This window comes from Nicotiana attenuata, chromosome 2 (assembly GCF_001879085.1).
Source record: "Nicotiana attenuata strain UT chromosome 2, NIATTr2, whole genome shotgun sequence".
Classification (NCBI taxonomy): domain Eukaryota; kingdom Viridiplantae; phylum Streptophyta; class Magnoliopsida; order Solanales; family Solanaceae; genus Nicotiana; species Nicotiana attenuata.
The window spans coordinates 95,238,816-95,253,386 of NC_031990.1; the positions used below are offsets into that span (position 1 = coordinate 95,238,816).

The window sequence follows — 14,571 nt, forward strand, 5'->3', positions numbered from 1 at the left end:
CTGTCCCGACCTTTATAATTTTATGTACTCTTAGAGGCTTGTAGACAGATGTCAGGTGTATGGATACTTGTATGGCCTTGTCGGCCTATGTTTTAAGTTTACAAATGGTCATGTCGGCCTTATAGGCCCGTATGTCACATGTATAAGTTTGTATATCATGCTGGGTCATCATACGTTAAGTATTCCCTTATGTTTTATTCTTGTTATCTCATGAAGGGTTTTCTAGCTCATTTACCCATGATAGTATGATAAGAAAGATATGTTACGTTGGTACTCGGTTGAGTAAGGCACCGGGTGCCCGTCGCGGCCCTTCGGTTTGGGTCGTGACAGCTTAATCTTCCTTTGGGGCTCGTCCGTACCGGACTCCCCGGGCCTTTTATTTTCTCCCGGAACCGGAAGGGGGCATAGTATTGAAGACCTCATCTCCGCGTCCTTGGGCAAGCCTGCAAAACACGAGGGTTATGATGCATTCCCGATATACAAGAAAAAATGCGTTAACTTGGTGCGCTACCGGTCAAAAAGAAGGCTTACCATGGTTTTTCGCCTCCCACCGACCTTTGGAGATTTCCTTCCAGTTTCGCTCCGAATATGGCCGCTGGGCCACTATCTTGTTTACCCAGCCGGCCAGATCCTTGACGGCAGCTGGAGTTTGGGTCACCGCTGCACAAGAAAAGGGGGTTTCAGGAAGAAGTTGAGGAAAACACACTCTAAAAGATGAACAGTAAGGAAATACTTACGTTTGAGGTTCCACCTCTCCGGAAATGGCATGCAATCAGCCGGAATCAGGTCGGACGTCCTGATCCGGACAAACCTGCTCATCCAGCCTCGATCTTTGTCTTCATCGATGCTGGAGAATGGGGGTTTGCTAGCCCGGCGGGCCAGTTTTATTAATCCCCCTCGAAATATTCGGGGGCTGTATAGTCGAAGAAGATGGTCGAGGGTAAAGGGAAAATCGCCCTCGACTCTCTCGACAAAAAACCGAAAAAGATATACGATCCGCCACATCGAGGGGTGGATCTGACCTAAGGTCACCTCGTACCGCCGGCAGAACTCCACTATAATGGGTTCTAAGGGGCCTAAGGTGAAGGGATATGTATATACACTAAGATACCCTTCAACGTGAGTCATAATCGACTCGTCACGGGAAGGGGCGACCAGGTCTTTCCCTTCCCATCTACATTCAGCCCTCACCCGGTCTAGGCAACCAGGAGTGATTAGACTGATATACTCCGATGCCGGTTCGCCGCGGCCCGGGACCGATGATGGGTTTTCAACCTGGAAGTCGGCAGATACCGAGCAACCAGTCGGTGTGAAAGCTTTCAATGGGGGTTCTGGCGCAGGTTCATCAGATCTAGCGGGGCTCGCGGCCGAGCTTGGTCTAGAAGGAACACTTTGTGAAGTTTTCGCCATTTCTTGAAGCTTTACGAAGAGATGAAAAGAAAATACAACCAACGCAAAATTTGAGAAAGATAAGAAATGTTGAACCTGGAAGGGTCGTTTATAATTTTCCCATGAGGCGGTGGCACGAATCGCGAAGTTACAGACATGAAGCGACAGATAATTATGAGAAGCATTAAATGCCTGCAGCAGGCGTGGTCAGAGCACTCGATGGCTTTTTCACCTGGCGTATGGCCATACGTCACGGGCATCACGTCACCGATCATATCGTTTATTATCATTACTCTCTAATAAACGAGGGGACTATCTGTATTGGGTGATACCCTTTTTTGCTTGAGCCCGACCGGGTTGGGTCCGGTCCGGGGCAAGTCGGGGCCATCGAACCCGACCTGGATGCAAGGTAGAACGACGGCCACGTCTACAACCGAGGTCGAGTCATTTCGAGACCGTTGCAGAGCTCGATATGAGTCACCACCGGATGGAGAAACACACAAGGTCGGAAGCCGGACTCGTAACGGATAACCAAGCGTCGCCGGATATCTCGCCCAAACGTGATTTTCTCAACCACTTCAGGCCATTAAGGCGTAATTACAGGGATCCACGATGTAATTAATTTACCTACCTTATTTTTACCCTTAATCAGAATGTATAAAAGGGGAGAAGACCCCATAAAGAGGGGATCGGAAACCATTACACTATAGTACCATCTCTCTCAATTCTTGTACGCTATCAAGCACAATTGTTCTAAGCAATATTATACTCTGCTATTTACTTTAACAGCAATTGTTGAGTCTTTATCCTTTATTTTCCTCAATCTAAACCTTTTGTATCTTTTAGTTCACGGATCCTTAAAACCCCTTATAAATTCAATTGTTATCCGGATTCTAGGGTAAACAAAGAATAATTTAGTAAAATAAACAATTAATTAATACTTTTTCAAGGGAAGCGCAAAATACAAATGGTAAAAGAAAACGGAAAGATTATCAGATCCGACATTTTTAGAAATCGCCTTTGCTGCACTATGCAATTGATACAGCAAAGGAGCTGTTATTTGGGTCCCAAACCAAAGACAATGAGATGACAATACCTTACTATCTGATTCTCTAATTCTATGACTCTATATTGTGCCACGATAACCTCTTCCGACACCGTTCGTTCTATTTATGGCACTTGCATATGCATAAAAACATTTTTCATGTGCATGCATGTTCTTGATAGAGGATGTCATAATTAACAACCCCATTATTTCATTCTGAACTAAAACACGAAAAACTTCACAATATAAGATCAAGGCAAAATACCTTAACACCCCCCTAAACTTGATATGATTCTTAGTTACAGCCTTAAATTATTTGTGGTCTTAATTACCTCTCAACTTGGCCTTTTGAGAGCCAGTACCCCCCTGGAGGCTGATGTGGCAAAAAGTGTGGGTGCACTCGCCTGCCACGTAGATTTTTTTGCATATGTGGTATTTTTTTAAAAAATAAAATATATTTTTACCTTTTTAAGTATGTTACTTTTTTTGTAATTTTTTTTGAATACAATTTATAATAAAATTTGGATAGAACTACATTATTTATGCTAAATATTTTTTATTTGGTTAAAAATAATAAACTTTTAGTTAATCTTTTTTTGAATTTGACTTGATAATAAAGATTTATACAATTGAAATAAATAGTTAAGACATCTAAAAAGTTATAAAAATACATAGTTTGAAATTAATTATTTTGGCTATAACTTTTTTATATAGCTCTAAATTATGGTGCTCTAAATATATTTTCAGGTAAAATCTGTAAAAAGAAATATTTTTAGAGCATCATAATTTAGAGCTATATAAAAAATTATAGCCAAAATAATTAATTTAAAACTACGTATATTTATAACTTTTTAGATGCTTGACTATTTATTTCAATTGTATAAATCTTTATTATCAAGTCAAATTCAAAAAAAGATTAACTACAACTTTATTATTTTTAGCCAAATAAAAAAATTTAGCCTAAATAATGTAGTTCTATCCAAGTTTTATTATAAATTATATTTAAAAAAATTATCTAAAAAAGTAATATACTTAAAAAGGTAAAAATATATTTATTTTTTCAAAAAAATGCCACATATGCAAAAAAATCCACGTGGCAGACGAGTGCACCCACACTCTTTGCCACATCAGCGTCTAGGGAGGTACTGGCTCTCAAAAGGCCAAGTTGAGGGGAGTAATTAAGACCACGAATAGTTTAAGGCTGTAACTAATAATTCATGTCAAGTTTAGGGGGGTGTTAAGGTATTTTGCCTAAAATCAATTATGGTATACTGGTTAAGACGACAGAAATGACTTACTCGATAATAGGCATTGATAGTCTCATAAATCTCACTTATCATCCAGATTAATTCAACTATCTCAGCATATGAGAATCTACTAGAACAAAGGCGGATTTGCTTGTAACAATGACCCCTTAAGGTTCGATAGAAATTTTGTATACGTATATGTCTATATTTTGAAAATGATTATGATAAAATATAAGCTCTCAAGCGGTAGGAGCAGCTAGGGCTCTGACCGCGTGCCTGTTGGAGAATGAGCCGATGACTTATAGGTAGTCGTTTGGTTAAGGGAAACCCACCGGAGCCGTAGCAAAAGTGAGTCTTCATAGGGCATTGTCACTGCTTATGGGCTTGACTCTAGTTTTTTTTTCTTTGAAAAAAGCAATAAGGAGTAAAGAGATAAAACTCTCGGATGAGACTAAGCAGCTACCGACCGTTCCGACACGCCCTTGACCTATTTTGACTAAGACTAAAAAGGCGTCCTGAACACTGAAAGTTTGTAGGGGACACTAGTAAAAAAAGTAGTACTCCCATCGCACGTTAAAATCCTGAGTCCGCCTTTAGCTAGAGAATAGAGTTTTACTCAATATCGGGATAGAAAGAGGCCTAGTTTCCTAAGTTGTTTTCCAGGCTAAGGTAACAAAGTTATACCGAGATTCACGCTGACTTCCACTGGTAAAAAAAGTGATACTCTCATCGCACGTTAAAATCCCTAGTCCGCCTTTAGCCAGAGAATAGAGTTTTACTCATAGAAGGCGAATGCTAATTTCATTTGATGACAAGAACTAGGTCAGAGGCAATTAAACTCAAATTCATTGTTGGATGAGGCAATAACAAAGCATCGCGTTTCATAAATTTCTTCCAATTTACTCCATACCAGCAAATTTGCACCATTCCAATTTTAATTAATAAACAAAGAAGTCTATGCATCCGTGGCATTCCTTGAACCAGATTTTCAAAGAATCATTAAATAAGTTTTTTCTAATTATATGAGAAAAAGAAACGTTCACTACTACTACTCATTAGGCAATGGTCAGAATGTGATCTTATTCCCTTTATCTCAATTTCCCAACACGAAGATTATAAGCTCTCACTTTTTATAGACAAACATTAGCAAATGTCCAACGTAGGCACCGAAATAGAATGACAAGATTTATTAAATTAAGGACTTGTTTGGGAAACATGAAGCTAACATGAGGACAACAGCCTCAAAAAGGTGAACTACGTGTGTGGTGCCACGTCATCCATTAGTGAGCTGGAATGAGGACAATAGAGTCCCCATTCACATTATGTATGCATTGAATTTGGAAAGTGTAAAAAAATAAAAAGGAATAATCCAGGGTGTTTTCATTCAAATCATGCATGCGTGTGTGTTGGAATAGGGCCCTAGATGTGGTTGTTCTTGCAAGTGACGACGACGTCGAGTGGACGGCAGAGAAAGACTCGATATTCAAAAAAGGCAGCCCGGTGCCCTAAGCTTCCGCTATGCGCAGGGTCCGAAGAAGGGTCGGACCACAAGGATCTATTGTACGCAGCCTTACCCTGCATTTCTGAAAGAGGCTGTTTCTACGGCTTGAACCCGTGACCTCCAGGTTACATACCAGCAACTTTACCAGCTACGCCAAGACTCCACATTCAATAGGTTTAATATACCTTGCCTAAAAAAAGCTGCTCCATGACAAATAAAAAGGTGCATACCCTTAATTGCATAGCATAACTTGAAAATATTAGCCGAAAAATTAAATAATATATATCAACATTCAGATCGATTCCTTTATGGTTGACCCTAGTTCTTGACGTTTTCACGAGTTTAACTTCAATATATGAATATATTTTGAAAAAAAATTCACTATCATATCATGTAAAAAATAATTACAGATAACAACTTATAAAAATTTAGATTAATATATAATATAATAAATATAATATGTTACGAGCTATAATAGATTAAAATACACTAATAATTTTTGTTATATATGCACGTTGAGTCCTTGTTGGAATAAGGAGGTTTCGAGCCATGTATGGTTGGGGTGGTGAAAATAAGAATCATGTGGCTTCATGTGGAGTGAGTTGGGAGAACATGCAATCCTATTAGCCACCACAAACAATAAAAGTACACTTGGCTCTTTATAATTCATTGATTATTTGAATATCTCCAATTCCAATGGAAGACATAATTGTCTACATTGATGATGCCTTTGTTTGCTTTGCCGTCAACTTTGCGGCCTTAAAATATTTAGCATTATCCTATATTAATTATGGCCTAATGGATTACCAACTTAGCCACACATTTTTTCTTCTATAAAACAAGCACCCTTTTCCTCTTCTCTTGACATCCTTCTATCAAACTCTCAACCAATAGTGATCGGGTTTGGATTTTTAACGATAGAATTTTCCCTCGCTTTTTTTCTTGTAGAGTTTCTCTTCCTGGTTTTGCTATCATGGGTATTTCTCAAAAACCTTTCCTATATTCTATTCAAGATTCTAACAAGGAAAATCGTGATTTAAGCGATCCCTTGTTAGAAGGCTGTCAACGTCATATAAGGAGACAACGAGTGAAGAATATCAAAAGCAAAAGGTGTAGAAGCATTCTAATGAAAAGAAAGGTACGTGTAGAAGGTTCTAGAAGGTCCGAGAATCATGAAATTGGAAGGAAGGTGAGGATACTCAAGAAGTTGATTCCAAATTGTGCGGCATCAATGGGGGTGGAAGGGATTTTTAGAGAGACAGCTGATTATATTTTGGATTTACAAATGAGAGTTAAAGTTATGCAAATTATGGTAAATATGTTGTCAGAGTCTTCTAATAGTGACTAGAAAGTAAATTAAATCATGTGTTATCTTTGGTCATTTCTTTGTAAAGGTTGATACCCTAAAACAAGAAAAGAAATTCATGCATTATACCCATTTTTTACTATTTTTTTTTAAAAATTTTATCATTGAGAGGAATATTCATCCACTTCTCTAGTTGTTTGGGAAGATTAATTAAGGTAGCAGATGGATTTAGAGGTCTGTCACTTTTAGTGAGAGCTTGGTCATTAATCATTATCATTTTCTTTTAATTTATGGTGTGAAAATTAACTTATACAGGACATTACTCCATTTGGTGATTTAGCAGATATTGTACTAATCTTGTTTTCTTTGTTTGTTCATCTAGTCTCCATCTTTCCTTTCTTCCACAAAAATACATCCAGTGTCTTGGTTTCTTCCGATCTCTTCGCCTACTAATTAATATTATTATTGAGCTTGTCCTTTTGTTACTTTTCGTAAGTCCATGATCGATCTTTGAATTAGTCTTTCAATATGGATATATTGACTTAAAGCAAGAAAGTAACTACCATTGTTTGTGATACAGAAGTTCCTATAAAAAGTAGAAATGCCCTATTTTTGATAATAGAAAAGATCTGTCTTTTCTGTATACTTTCCCCGATTCCCAGAGGTGGATGCAGTGTGATAGCTGCGGCTTCAATTGAACCTATAACTTTCGACGCGGAATAGAAATTTATGTGTAAAAATTCAGTAAAATTGCAAAAATAATAGATTTGAACCCTTAACTTTAAAAATATAATGGGTTCAATGTTAAAAATCTTAAAAATTGAACCCATAAAGTTTAAATCCTGGATCCGCCTCTGCCGGTTCCATTGTAACTCTGGGCTTTACGCAATCCAAAGATTCAGTAAGTAATAGTAGCAGTAGTAATCTTTTTTCAGGTTATTTGAAATGAACAAATGAGCTTCCTTTCACTTTAGAGAAACATCCCTTTTCCACCAAAGGAGAGTTCCAACAATTGTGTCAATATATTATATTTTGTATAATGAAAGGCGTAATAACAACCAAGTCGTTGTAGTATAGTGGTGAGTATTCCCGCCTGTCACGCGGGTGACCCGGGTTCGATCCCCGGCAACGGCGTAATTTTTTTGTAATTTTAATTTTGTTTGGCAAACTGAAAAAAATAAGAAGTACGACAAATTTGAAGCCTTCAATGCCGGCACCATTTCTTTCTTTAGGCTTCACCAGTGGCGAAGCAAGAAATTTTTCCAAGAGTGTTCAAATTTAAAAGAAGTGAAAAAAAAATTCGACAAAGGGTGTTCAATATATGTTATATACTTTTGAACGTAATATTTTACTTATGTAAACAATGCGATTTTTCGACGAAGGGTGGTCAGTTGACCACCCTTATCAACAACATGTGGCTTCGCCACTGGGCTTCACCCTTTAAACTTTTCCATTATTGCTTTGTTATATCACAGTTAAATCCTTAGCATTATCTTTACCAGAGAGCACTTATGACAATCCAATATCATGCACCAAGAAAATGAATAAACTCACAGGCACAACTGTTGGTTGAAAATGACTGCAAAAATGGGGAAAAGAAGAAGAAACAAAAAGAGAAGAAAAACGGCTTTGGAGAAGAATAAAGAAAAAGGGAGGAAAAGATAGTTTAGGGCGTTAGTAATTGAGGGTATTGTTGTTGAATTAGTAAAAACTTATAAGGATAAAAAAGTATATTCTTTGGTAAACTCAATAACTTTTAAGCCGAAAAACAATAAATTGAGAAGTTGAGGTTGCCCAACTAATCGCTTTTGGCTTCACCCTTTAAACTTTTCCAGTATTGCTTTGTTATATCACTGTTGAAATCCTTAGCATTATCTTTACCAAAAGCGAGCATTATGGCAATCTAATATCATGCACCAACAAAACGAAAAAGCTCACATGCACAAGCATAACTGTTGGTTGAGAATAGATGTAAAAGTAGAGAAAAGAAGAAGAAAGAAAAAGAGAAGAAGAATGACTGTTGAGAAGAATAAAAAAAAGAGAAGAAAAGATAGTTTAGGGCAATAGTAATTTAGGGTATTATTGAAGTTATAAGAACTTATAAAGGATAAAAAAGTATATTCTTTGGTAAACTCAATAGTTTTTAAGCCGAAAAACAATAAATTGAGAAGTTGATATTGCTCAACTAATACCTTTTGGCTTGTTTTGCAGTTTTTGACTTGTTTTAAGTATTTTTTTAACTTGTCGAACACTAAAAATCTTAAAAGAGCTTAAACCATCTAAAAGCCAATCCAAACACCCTCTAAAACAATAACAAGAACAAATATACTACAATTAACTTGTGCAATGTATACAAAGGCGAAACTATGGCTTAGGTTGAGGGATCACTGGACCCCATAAACTTCGGCAGAAATCTTATATATGTATATGTGTATACATTGAAAATGATTAATTTAAATCACTTGGTACCCCTAACGCTAAAAGCCTTTAGGGGCACTGAATGAGCAGAATAGCCTTTAGGGGCACTAAATGAGCAGAATATTATGCCACGTCGCATTAGATTCCTGGTCTGCCTCTGAATGTATAGACAACAATACGGGTACAACCTCAAGCGAAAATGTAGTCTATCATAAATTAAGCAAATTAAAAGAATGAAAGTTAGGACCCCTTGTTGCAGCCAAACGCACACGCAAGTATACACGGTCATCAAGTAATAAAGTGACTAAAAGTTGGATGTAGAACCCACGAGGACTTGTGATTAACTATTAACTAAATTAGACTATCCTAACTATCTAAACAAGAATTAAAACTAGAAGTATTTGATTCTAAACTAATTAAAATAAAGAAAAACAAATAATGAACTTTGAACAGAGGAAGAGCAGATTCTTATGTTATCAATGTAATGAAAACGATCTAGGGTCATGGGCTATCTAACAATCCTATTGTATTCTTCAATTGAATTGACTAACTAATTTATCTAGTTTATTGGTTAACAGGGTTAATATTGCTCATAAGAATCTGTCGAGTTCTTACTCACCTACTCAAGCTAACCTAACACTTATATGTCTATGGAATTAGAACTAGCAAGAATGCATTTGTAATTACTGTAAATCAACCAAGCAAGGCAATTATGTATATGTCTATCCTAACCGCGAATCCGTTCCCCGATGCCCAAGTTCAAGAACTTGTTCTACTCGATCCTATATGCAATCTAGAATTCCCACTTTCGAGTTCAATTCTAGATTCGTAGATAGTATTCAATTGGTGATCAAGAAATCAAATACTTAAGAGCATGATTGAATAAATAAATTAATATTTTAAATCAAGAAACCAAAATCAATATTTGAATAACAATAGTCATGAAAGAACCACAACCCTAGCACGTGAAGTTTAACTCCACATAGACATGGTAGCCAAACAACAAATCATACAAAGAAACATAAAAATTACTAAGTTGGTGGAAGAAGATGAAACCCGGCCTCCACGACGGCTCCTTGCTCTCCCTAGGTCGAATTCCCTTCAAAAAGTGTGTTAGATGACCTAAAAGGGGCATTTTTGGCCTATATATTGGGTACAAAAGTCGTGGGCCAAAGTTTCCTTTTCCTAATCCGATTCAGCTTTAGGGATTGATGTTGGGGTGGATGCTTCGCATCCACCTCAGCTTCCACTTCTTCAGCTTCGCATGCTAGGGTGGATGCTTCACATCCACCCTTTGTTCCTCCATCTCTGCTGCGTCCAGGTGCGTATGCTAAGGCGGATGTTATGGCCCGACTTTACTGCTAAGGGTACACGAAATATGATTTTTTTCCAACCTCTCCTCCTCTAGTTAGAGCATCTTTTCTTCATATTTTTGCACTCCAAACACCCTAAATTATCACACACAACTCAATTAGTCATAAAACCAATAATTAAATCATGTTGGGCATTTTAAATATCAAATAGCGTCAAAAAACAGTTAAAACATGAGTAAAGTAACATCAAAACATATAGAAATATGCCCAATATCACCACCCCATACGTAAACTTTTGTTCGTCCTCGAACAAACCATCACTATAGTAGACAAAATAAAATTAAGCTCTTATCATTCAAAGCACACTACACCTCTGACCATGGTTGTTTGCAACAATTAAGCTCTAGCATATGCATTCACATACACTTCCCCTTTTTTTTAAGCCAAACTTCAAAAATATTTAAACAAAGACAACATACTCATAACAATCCTAGCCTTAAAAACCGACTCAATGTCACAATGCACTCATTGCTTGAACACTCAACATCGTAGAGAAGGCTAATAACGTAACCTATCCCTCGTGAAACCATGTTCCCTCACAACAAAATCACAGAGAATAAGAAGAATCCACACATTCGAATCTCATGATCAAATATAATTTAAGGACCTCCCATATATTAGATAAATCACTCACTCTCATAAAGAAGTCACATGCATGCACTTGTACCAGAGGCTTGCCCATAATGTAAACGTCTACTAATGTAGGTTCACTCGATCTAAAATCAATTAGGACTTTTTCGTGGTTGTAATATGGGCTAAGAGATGGGTAGGATATATTTAGGAATAGTGACTCAACCTCCTAAGCACTTTAACACATCATATGATAAACTTTAAGCGCAAATTCTTCAATCCACTTCAGTTTCACAAACAAGATCACACCCCAAAAATGTTCCCTCTTTCTTTAAGCATTATCGTCAATTACAGTCCACTAGCAACAATAAGACAATAATTTATTCATCTATATTTTTTTTTCTCTTTTGCAATTTCCACTAGTAGTGTATTCTTTTACAAAACAAGTGCGCCTTACTTCCTTTCATTGGTTCCACTCAAAAGCCACCCCACACTTAGTCCCTTCTCACTTCTTCAGTGCTCATCTCACAATTAAAGTGCTTTAAGAGGTAAAAGGATCAAAACAACGTCAATTAAGAATAAAAAGGGTATAGGCTTGTAATGTGGGTGCCAAATAAAAGTCTATAGGCTCAAAAGGATTAACTAGGGATAAATTTTATTTGTGATAAGCAATAAGCTCAAAAAGATCAAAGGAAGCCTAAAATCATTTTTCAAACCAAGCATCACCTCAAATTTCGCTTCAACTCACATACCGGGCATGTTCTAGACACAAGTACAATGACATGGACTACACAAAAATCTCACTTCACACATGGCACATGTTCACTAAGGACGGTCCCATTCGAACTCTCAAGCTAATGCATGTATTCACGGAGCCACAAGATATTAAGCATTAAGCACAGAGTGAACATAAGTCAAGAAAATGAGACATCGGCGTCACAGACATGCAATCCAATTTATGAAGGCATCATGATCAACTTCAAAATATAGGGAAGATACTATACATGCCAAAGCTTAAATATGTTACTATCAAACAAGTCAAGGCGTCTAGGAATCTCATCTTTGTTCCTCCATTTATTCCCGAAATTCTAATCTACTTTAAAAATTAAAAAAATAATAAAAGAAAAAACTACTACCCGGTTCAAACTACATCCCATGAAAAAGAATTGAGGCACAAAGAAAAACTACAAGCGATTATTACTACCTAAAGAAAGCTAAAAGAAATATTTTTGGATTTTTGTTTAGACTTTAATCCCTCAAAAAAACTGTCTAGGAGATCCATCGTCGGGAAAAGTTCAATTTTTCTACTTTTTTTTCCTGATTTTTTCTCATAGCTACTAAAATACTACACAACTAGAAAAAAAAAAGAAGTTAACATTTATCTAACATCCTACTACTAATTATATAGAGAAATTCTTTCACCCCACACTTAAAAGAGTGCAGTGTCCCCAATACACAATAAAAGCAAAACAATAATAGGGGTGGACAAGAAACTCCCTGAAAGGCCAAAGGCCGAAGCAATAGCGGCTCACGAGGTACTCAGACTTTCCCCAAGCATGGTCTTTTGTGTGGGCACTCCACACTTAGTTCTCACCATCTAACTTGCTTTTGCACTCTTCCAATGTGTTACACCCCATATTTTCATACGTTAACGTGTGTTGTAAGTAAACTAACGTAAGACCAAAAATGAGATCATATTTGGAAGTATATAAAGTAAGTTATCATGTTACCTCGGATGTTACATATATTTAAGATCATGAAAAAAAAGTACAAAGAGGGTTGGAAGGTTTAGAAGCTAAAGGAATTGAAGAAAACAGTATTTCGTTGAAAGTCGACAAGTTGGGAATATTATAACATGTACTTTTGGAGTGAGACTAGGGTGCTTAAAATGATAAGGAGGTTATGTTATGAATTAGGTTAGTCGTATGATAGTCATGTGTTATGTTTTGAAGTCAAGCGAATTGTGGAACAAAAGTCGATGAAAGTCATCACAAGTTACGTTCATAAGTTTTACTTAATATTTGGGTCAAATGTAACTACGGTTTTCTCCCAATATACTTTGAGTTATGGGGTGTTCCACCCATCAAATTGAAGCTCGATGAGTCTATTTTCTAACGCATTAAACCTTTTATGAATATGACATCAGAGTAGAGAGATATATGCATTTTTGCGAGACTGCACAGGCTGCTAGGTGACAAGTAGGTGTTTTCACCTACTTGGTTAAATGAGAGCCCAAAAAGAGGTAATTTCGGGTCAGCCAAAGAGCCCATTTAAGGGCTTATCTCCTGCAATATAAACCTCATTATATATCACAAATAACCCGACCTAAACCCCTACAAACTTCGTCCAAAAAATTACCCACAAACCCTAAGCGATTTTCTCTCCCTTTCAAGTTCTAATTGGGGGTAAAACCTAGAGTTTGAAGAACCAAGATAAGGGCTGAGTTATCCAAAAAATAAGGTAAGTTTACTGATCTCTTTCATCCATTTTTTCTGCTGTAAATTTATTTTAAGTCGTTCTATACTTGTAAGAACTGACGGGACGGTGAACGGAAGCCGTGAGTTCGAGTTATTCACTTGTAGCGGGCTACTTTGTGGACTGTTTTTTGTTTCTGTTGGGCTGCGTGCTTTACTACTGTTTTGTGGAGTTTTGGAGGAGTAAGGGTGTGTAGAAACACCACATAGATATAGGGTGGTGGGCTGGTCATTCGTCGTAACATTTCCGGGTCGTTTGACACTACTACGGTGGTCGTTTTGTGTATGAAGAGATTGCGATGTGTTGGGCTGTTTTGTAGTATTTTATGGTGTATATAAGGCTGGAAAATAATGTATATATGTTGTTGTTGTTGTGTTCTTGTGTTGTTGGTGTTTTCTTGAATTTGGAGGAATTAAGGATTATAGGGGAGATGCTGCCCGTTTTTATACAAAATAAGCTTGTCGTTCGTTGTGCGATAGTTGTACCTTTCGTAACTTAATGATAGTATTATTATCGTTGTTGTAGATTAAGGTGCGAAGAGGCGAGTTCAACTTGGTGATTGGAAAGATTGTGATAAGGTATGTTAAGGCTAAACCCTTCATTCATCTTGGCATGATCTCATAATTATATGTGTTTGATAACGAGTCATAAAGAGAAGTTCATACTCCCAAATTTATATACACTATCCTAGTCTTATAAGTTACAGTATTCTCCCTTATCGGGACATTATGTTCAATTGAGTATTGTCTTCTTCCAGTCAAGAGAGCAGAGGGTCTATATATATATACAGTATTATATTATTTTCACCACCATCGAGCTATAATCGATGGGTAGCCCCTATTGGGCAACCTCTGATTAGATGGTAAGTTATATACCGAGCCTACTGTGGTCGAGCGCATATGAGCAAGCCCAGAATGGCTGAGATACAGAACCTAGTATGGCTGAGCGCCTATGAGCGAGCCTACTACGGTAGAGCAGTTACACGTTCCGAGCCTTATAGGGCCGGACATTTATTTTACTTACTATATCGAGAGAGTTGAGTCAGAATCAGCAGGTAAGTATATCTCCGGATCATCTTTGACTCCAAGTTACTTTCAGTTATCATATTATCAGTTCAGTTTTAGCTTTCAGTTATCTTATTGCCTTACATACTCGATACATTATTTCGTACTGACGTCCCTTTTTAGGAGGCGCTGCATTTCATGCGTGCAGGTTCCGATAGACAGATGGGTAGACCTCCTCAGTAG

General features: G+C 37.2%; 1 non-coding gene across 1 annotated transcript; it reads left to right on the forward strand.

Moving 5' to 3' along the window:
- On the forward strand, positions 7,551 to 7,622 carry TRNAD-GUC. The gene has a single exon. It is a non-coding gene; the product is annotated as a tRNA-Asp (tRNA).